We start from the raw sequence: 7,500 nt of genomic DNA, 5'->3' as shown, positions 1-7,500 counted from the left end.
CGGGTGACGCGGCGCAGCAGCGGGGCGGAAAGCCCACCCCCCCGCCGGGCGGGCTCCTGGCCGCCAGCAGAGTGCTCCGGGAGCCGCCGAGGAAGGACGGCGGAAGAGACGGGGTGAGCCTCCGAAGAGAGCCCCCCATCCCCCCGCTTTCCCCGGCGGCCCGGGTGACACAACGCAGGACCAAAAGCCCACCCGCGGGAAGGAGAGCGAGGCCTCCGACCTCCCCTTCCCAGCGGTTTTCCTCGGTGCTCCGGGTGACACCGGGAAGCGTCCGGCAGCGGGGGCCCCAGACGCTGCTCTTCTTCTCCCCGTGTGCTCCGGGTGGCATCGAAGAAGGAGGACGGGAGCCGGGACAGGAGCCGGGCCCCCGCGGACCCGACCGCCCTTCACCCCGCTTTTCTTGCCCTCGGTGGCCCTTCGGGTTAACGTGACGGCACGGCTCGGAGGCCGCCGCCGCCTTCCAAGGCAACGCGCTAGAGAAGCCAGTCGGCGAACCAGACGGGGAGGGCAGCGAGGGGTACCGGCGCTCCAGCGAGAGGGCGGTACGAGGGTCCCCGAGGGAACCGCAGCGCGCCCCTGCTCGCTCTCGCGACCGTGTTTGGCCCCGCTGACCCTCGCGGGCGTACTGGGTTCTTTTGGCTTTCTGACACCTCGGTGACGATCTGCCGGAGCCCCTCGGCCTCACCGGGCAGAAATCTCGGCCCCGCGGCCGCCCGTACCAACGAACGAACGAACACCCGCCTGCACCTAGCGAGGTTCTTTAGCGAGGTGGGGGTGCCAGGCCCGCGCCCGGTCGGTCCCCGCCACCAACAATCAAGCCCCACCACGGGGGAAGGAAGGAAGGACGCGAGTCGATGTCGGTCCCTGAGCGCGGTGCACGCGAAAAGGCGAAGGGTCCCGCTCCGCCTGAACACCGTACGGCCCCGTCCGCTGGGGTACCGGCCCGCGAAGGGCCCCTCCCGTCACGTATGTCAGGGCCCCATCGCTCGTGAGGACAGCGGCGTTAACCCGCCTCCCTTCACGCCTGCAGGGAGGGGCGCCGACACTTGGAGCTCGGGTCCGTCCGCCAGGCCTGCGCGGCGGTTGTGCTGGAGGGGTTTCGGGGCCCCTCCACGACACTTTGACATAAGCCGGGGAAAGGAGGCCTTCTCGGAGAGACCGGTGCCCTCCGCCGTCCCTTGGCCACTTTCCCCCCCGGGCGAGGTCGGGTCCCCAACTCGTGTTGGTCCCCTAGGCTGAGCTCCGGTTCTCAGAGGTTCTGAAAACCCTGTCCTCTGAAATCTCCGCGCACCTTTCTGAAAGGAAACCTCGAAAAAGCCACCCGCACATTCAGCGGGACCAACCTGAAATTCAAGCCGACCTCCTGGTTCTCTCGGTCGGACGAGGCGCTCTCGGGCGACCCCATTCGGACTTCCAGGGGACGACCGACCACCAGGTCAACCCCATGCTAGTCAATGGGGTTGACCTGCTCTCCGAGAGGGGACTTAGAAAATTTTTCAGCCCGCCTCCCCGTGGGTTGACCTGGTGGACGAGGGGGGACTTAGAATTTTTTTGGCGACTTGGGCAACTATCGATCACCCCGCCTCCACCGGGTCACCCAAGCCGCCCGAGGATCACCGTCCTGGGCCAGAGACAGAGAATTCCACCAGGTCCTTTGGATGGGGCCCACGGAAAGGCAATTTTCCCAAAATTTCCCCAGAGACTCCGGGCACTGCTGGGAGGTCCCCCAGGAAGCCGGAGCCAATTTTTTTATTTTTTTTTCGAAATAAGGATCGGGACCACAGTGACCGGGTAGACGCTTCCAGGCAAGCCGCTCGGGGCTCACCCTCCTCGGCCGCGGAGAGCGACTCGCCCCGGTCGTTTGGATCGGGCACGTGGAAAATTTTTACAAAATTTGCCCGGAGACTCCGGGCACTGCTAGAAGGTCCCCCCGGTCGCCGGAGCCAAAAAAAATTTTTTTTTTCGAAATAAGGATCGGGACCACCGTGACCGGGTAGCCGCAACCAGGCAAGCCGCTTGCGGCTCACCCTCCTCGGCCGCGGAGAGCGACTCGCCCCGGTCGTTTGGATCGGGCACATGGAAAATTTTTACAAAATTTCACCGGAGACTCCGGGCACTGCTAGAAGGTCCCCCCGGTCCCTGGAGCCAAAAAAAAATTTTTTTTCCAAATAAGGATCGGGACCACCCTGACCGGGTAGCCGCTTCCAGGCAAGCCGCTCGGGGCTCACCCTCCTCGGCCGCGGAGAGCGACTCGACCCCGGTCTATTGGATCTCGCACACGGAAGGGTGTTCGGATCCCAAATTTTCCCCAGAGCTTCCGGGGGCTGCAGGAAGGTTCCCCCGGTCCCCGGAGCGAAGAAAATCAATTTTTTCCCCAATCTCCGTCGGGACTTCCGAGACCGGGTCCCCGCCGCCCGGCAAGCCGCTCGGGGCTCACCCTCCTCGGCCGCGGAGGGCGACTTGACCCCGGTCTCCTGGATCTCTCACAAGGAAGGGTGTTTGGATCCCAAATTTTCCCCAGAGGCTCCCGGCGCCGCAGGAAGGTGCCCCCGGTCCCCGGAGCGAAGAAAAACAACTTTTTCTCCAGTCTCCATCGGGACCTCCGGGACCGGGTCCCCGCCGCCCGGCAAGCCGCTCGGGGCTCACCCTCCTCGGCCGCGGAGAGCGACCCGCCCCGGTCGTTTGGATCGGGCACATGGAAAATTTTTACAAAATTTCACCGGAGACTCCGGGCACTGCTAGAAGGTCCCCCCGGTCCCTGGAGCCAAAAAAAAAATTTTTTTTCCAAATAAGGATCGGGACCACCGTGACCGGGTAGCCGCTTCCAGGCAAGCCGCTCGGGGCTCACCCTCCTCGGCCGCGGAGAGCGACTCGACCCCGGTCTTTTGGATCTCGCACACGGAAGGGTGTTCGGATCCCAAATTTTCCCCAGAGCTTCCGGGGGCTGCAGGAAGGTTCCCCCGGTCCCCGGAGCGAAGAAAATCAATTTTTTCCCCAATCTCCGTCGGGACTTCCGAGACCGGGTCCCCGCCGCCCGGCAAGCCGCTCGGGGCTCACCCTCCTCGGCCGCGGAGGGCGACTTGACCCCGGTCTCCTGGATCTCTCGCAAGGAAGGGTGTTTGGATCCCAAATTTTCCCCAGAGGCTCCCGGCGCCGCAGGAAGGTGCCCCCGGTCCCCGGAGCGAAGAAAAACAACTTTTTCTCCAGTCTCCATCGGGACCTCCGAGACCGGGTCCCCGCCGCCCGGCAAGCCGCTCGGGGCTCACCCTCCTCGGCCGCGGAGAGCGACCCGCCCCGGTCGTTTGGATCGGGCACATGGAAAATTTTTACAAAATTTCAACGGAGACTCCGGGCACTGCTAGAAGGTCCCCCCGGTCCCTGGAGCCAAAAAAAAAATTTTTTTCCAAATAAGGATCGGGACCACCCTGACCGGGTAGCCGCTTCCAGGCAAGCCGCTCAGGGCTCACCCTCCTCGGCCGCGGAGAGCGACTCGACCCCGGTCTTTTGGATCTCGCACACGGAAGGGGGTTCGGATCCCAAATTTTCCCCAGGGCTTCCGGGTGCTGCAGGAAGGTGCCCCCGGTCCCCGGAGCTAAGAAAATCAATTTTTTCCCCAATCTCCGTCGGGACTTCCGAGACCGGGTCCCCGCCGCCCGGCAAGCCGCTCGGGGCTCACCCTCCTCGGCCGCGGAGGGCGACTTGACCCCGGTCTCCCGGATCTCTCACAAGGAAGGGTGTTTGGATCCCAAATTTTCCCCAGAGGCTCCCGGCGCCGCAGGAAGGTGCCCCCGGTCCCCGGAGCGAAGAAAAACAATTTTTTCTCCAGTCTCCATCGGGACCTCCGAGACCGGGTCCCCGCCGCCCGGCAAGCCGCTCGGGGCTCACCCTCCTCGGCCGCGGAGAGCGACTCGCCGCGGTCGTTTGGATCGGGCACAAGGAAAATTTTTACAAAATTTCAACGGAGACTCCGGGCACTGCTAGAAGGTCCCCCCGGTCCCTGGAGCCAAAAAAAATTTTTTTTTTCCAAATAAGGATCGGGACCACCGTGACCGGGTAGCCGCTTCCAGGCAAGCCGCTCAGGGCTCACCCTCCTCGGCCGCGGAGGGCGACTTGACCCCGGTCTCCTGGATCTCTCACGAGGAAGGGTGTTTGGATCCCAAATTTTCCCCAGGGCTTCCGGGGGCTGCAGGAAGGTGCCCCCGGTCCCCGGAGCGAAGAAAATCAATTTTTTCTCCAATCTCCATCGGGACTTCCGAGACCGGGTCCCCGCCGCCCGGCAAGCCGCTCGGGGCTCACCCTCCTCGGCCGCGGAGGGCGACTTGACCCCGGTCTCCTGGATCTCTCACAAGGAAGGGTGTTTGGATCCCAAATTTTCCCCAGGGCTTCCGGGTGCTGCAGGAAGGTTCCCCCGGTCCCCGGAGCGAAGAAAATCAATTTTTTCTCCAATCTCCATCGGGACTTCCGAGACCGGGTCCCCGCCGCCCGGCAAGCCGCTCTGGGCTCACCCTCCCCGGCCGCGGAGAGCGACTTGACCCCGGTCGTTTGGATCGGGCACATGGAAAATTTTTACAAAATTTCACCGGAGGCTCCGGGCACTGCTAGAAGGTCCCCACGGTCCCTGGAGCCAAAAAATAAAAATTTTTTTCCAAATAAGGATCGGGACCACCGTGACCGGGTAGCCGCTTCCAGGCAAGCCGCTCTGGGCTCACCCTCCTCGGCCGCGGAGAGCGACTTGACCCCGGTCTCCTGGATCTCTCACACGGAAGGGGGTTCGGATCCCAAATTTTCCCCAGAGCTTCCGGGGGCTGCAGGAAGGTTCCCCCGGTCCCCGGAGCGAAGAAAATCAATTTTTTCCCCAATCTCCATCGGGACTTCCGAGACCGGGTCCCCGCCGCCCGGCAAGCCGCTCGGGGCTCACCCTCCTCGGCCGCGGAGGGCGACTTGACCCCGGTCTCCTGGATCTCTCACAAGGAAGGGGGTTTGGCTCCCAAATTTTCCCCAGAGGCTCCCGGCGCCGCAGGAAGGTGCCCCCGGTCCCCGGAGCGAAGAAAAACAATTTTTTCTCCAATCTCCATCGGGACTTCCGAGACCGGGTCCCCGCCGCCCGGCAAGCCGCTCGGGGCTCACCCTCCTCGGCCGCGGAGGGCGACTTGACCCCGGTCTCCTGGATCTCTCACAAGGAAGGGTGTTTGGATCCCAAATTTTCCCCAGAGCTTCCGGGGGCTGCAGGAAGGTGCCCCCGGTCCCCGGAGCGAAGAAAATCAATTTTTTCCCCAATCTCCGTCGGGACTTCCGAGACCGGGTCCCCGCCGCCCGGCAAGCCGCTCGGGGCTCACCCTCCTCGGCCGCGGAGGGCGACTTGACCCCGGTCTCCTGGATCTCTCACAAGGAAGGGTGTTTGGATCCCAAATTTTCCCCAGGGCTTCCGGGTGCTGCAGGAAGGTTCCCCCGGTCCCCGGAGCGAAGAAAATCAATTTTTTCTCCAATCTCCATCGGGACTTCCGAGACCGGGTCCCCGCCGCCCGGCAAGCCGCTCTGGGCTCACCCTCCCGGCCGCGGAGAGCGACTTGACCCCGGTCGTTTGGATCGGGCACATGGAAAATTTTTACAAAATTTCACCGGAGGCTCCGGGCACTGCTAGAAGGTCCCCACGGTCCCTGGAGCCAAAAAATAAAATTTTTTTCCAAATAAGGATCGGGACCACCGTGACCGGGTAGCCGCTTCCAGGCAAGCCGCTCTGGGCTCACCCTCCTCGGCCGCGGAGAGCGACTTGACCCCGGTCTCCTGGATCTCGCACACGGAAGGGGGTTCGGATCCCAAATTTTCCCCAGAGCTTCCGGGGGCTGCAGGAAGGTTCCCCCGGTCCCCGGAGCGAAGAAAATCAATTTTTTCCCCAATCTCCATCGGGACTTCCGAGACCGGGTCCCCGCCGCCCGGCAAGCCGCTCGGGGCTCACCCTCCTCGGCCGCGGAGGGCGACTTGACCCCGGTCTCCTGGATCTCTCACAAGGAAGGGGGTTTGGCTCCCAAATTTTCCCCAGAGGCTCCCGGCGCCGCAGGAAGGTGCCCCCGGTCCCCGGAGCGAAGAAAAACAATTTTTTCTCCAATCTCCATCGGGACTTCCGAGACCGGGTCCCCGCCGCCCGGCAAGCCGCTCGGGGCTCACCCTCCTCGGCCGCGGAGGGCGACTTGACCCCGGTCTCCTGGATCTCTCACAAGGAAGGGTGTTTGGATCCCAAATTTTCCCCAGAGCTTCCGGGGGGCTGCAGGAAGGTGCCCCCGGTCCCGGAGCGAAGAAAATCAATTTTTTCCCCAATCTCCGTCGGGACTTCCGAGACCGGGTCCCCGCCGCCCGGCAAGCCGCTCGGGGCTCACCCTCCTCGGCCGCGGAGGGCGACTTGACCCCGGTCTCCTGGATCTCTCACAAGGAAGGGTGTTTGGATCCCAAATTTTCCCCAGGGCTTCCGGGTGCTGCAGGAAGGTTCCCCCGGTCCCCGGAGCGAAGAAAATCAATTTTTTCTCCAATCTCCATCGGGACTTCCGAGACCGGGTCCCGCCGCCCGGCAAAGCCGCTCTGGGCTCACCCTCCCCGGCCGCGGAGAGCGACTTGACCCCGGTCGTTTGGATCGGGCACATGGAAAATTTTTACAAAATTTCACCGGAGGCTCCGGGCACTGCTAGAAGGTCCCCACGGTCCCTGGAGCCAAAAAATAAAAATTTTTTTCCAAATAAGGATCGGGACCACCGTGACCGGGTAGCCGCTTCCAGGCAAGCCGCTCTGGGCTCACCCTCCTCGGCCGCGGAGAGCGACTTGACCCCGGTCTCCTGGATCTCGCACACGGAAGGGGGTCGGATCCCAAATTTTCCCCAGAGCTTCCGGGGGCTGCAGGAAGGTTCCCCCGGTCCCCGGAGCGAAGAAAATCAATTTTTTCCCCAATCTCCATCGGGACTTCCGAGACCGGGTCCCCGCCGCCCGGCAAGCCGCTCGGGGCTCACCCTCCTCGGCCGCGGAGGGCGACTTGACCCCGGTCTCCTGGATCTCTCACAAGGAAGGGGGTTCGGATCCCAAATTTTCCCCAGAGGCTCCCGGCGCCGCAGGAAGGTGCCCCCGGTCCCCGGAGCGAAGAAAAACAATTTTTTCTCCAATCTCCATCGGGACTTCCGAGACCGGGTCCCCGCCGCCCGGCAAGCCGCTCGGGGCTCACCCTCCTCGGCCGCGGAGGGCGACTTGACCCCGGTCTCCTGGATCTCTCACAAGGAAGGGTGTTTGGATCCCAAATTTTCCCCAGAGCTTCCGGGGGCTGCAGGAAGGTGCCCCCGGTCCCCGGAGCGAAGAAAATCAATTTTTTCCCCAATCTCCGTCGGGACTTCCGAGACCGGGTCCCCGCCGCCCGGCAAGCCGCTCGGGGCTCACCCTCCTCGGCCGCGGAGGGCGACTTGACCCCGGTCTCCTGGATCTCTCACAAGGAAGGGTGTTTGGATCCCAAATTTTCCCCAGAGG

This window comes from Gopherus flavomarginatus (genome assembly GCF_025201925.1).
Source record: "Gopherus flavomarginatus isolate rGopFla2 chromosome 13 unlocalized genomic scaffold, rGopFla2.mat.asm SUPER_13_unloc_7, whole genome shotgun sequence".
Classification (NCBI taxonomy): domain Eukaryota; kingdom Metazoa; phylum Chordata; order Testudines; family Testudinidae; genus Gopherus; species Gopherus flavomarginatus.
The sequence above is the reverse complement of the archived record's forward strand: the minus strand, read 5'-3'. Positions refer to the sequence as shown.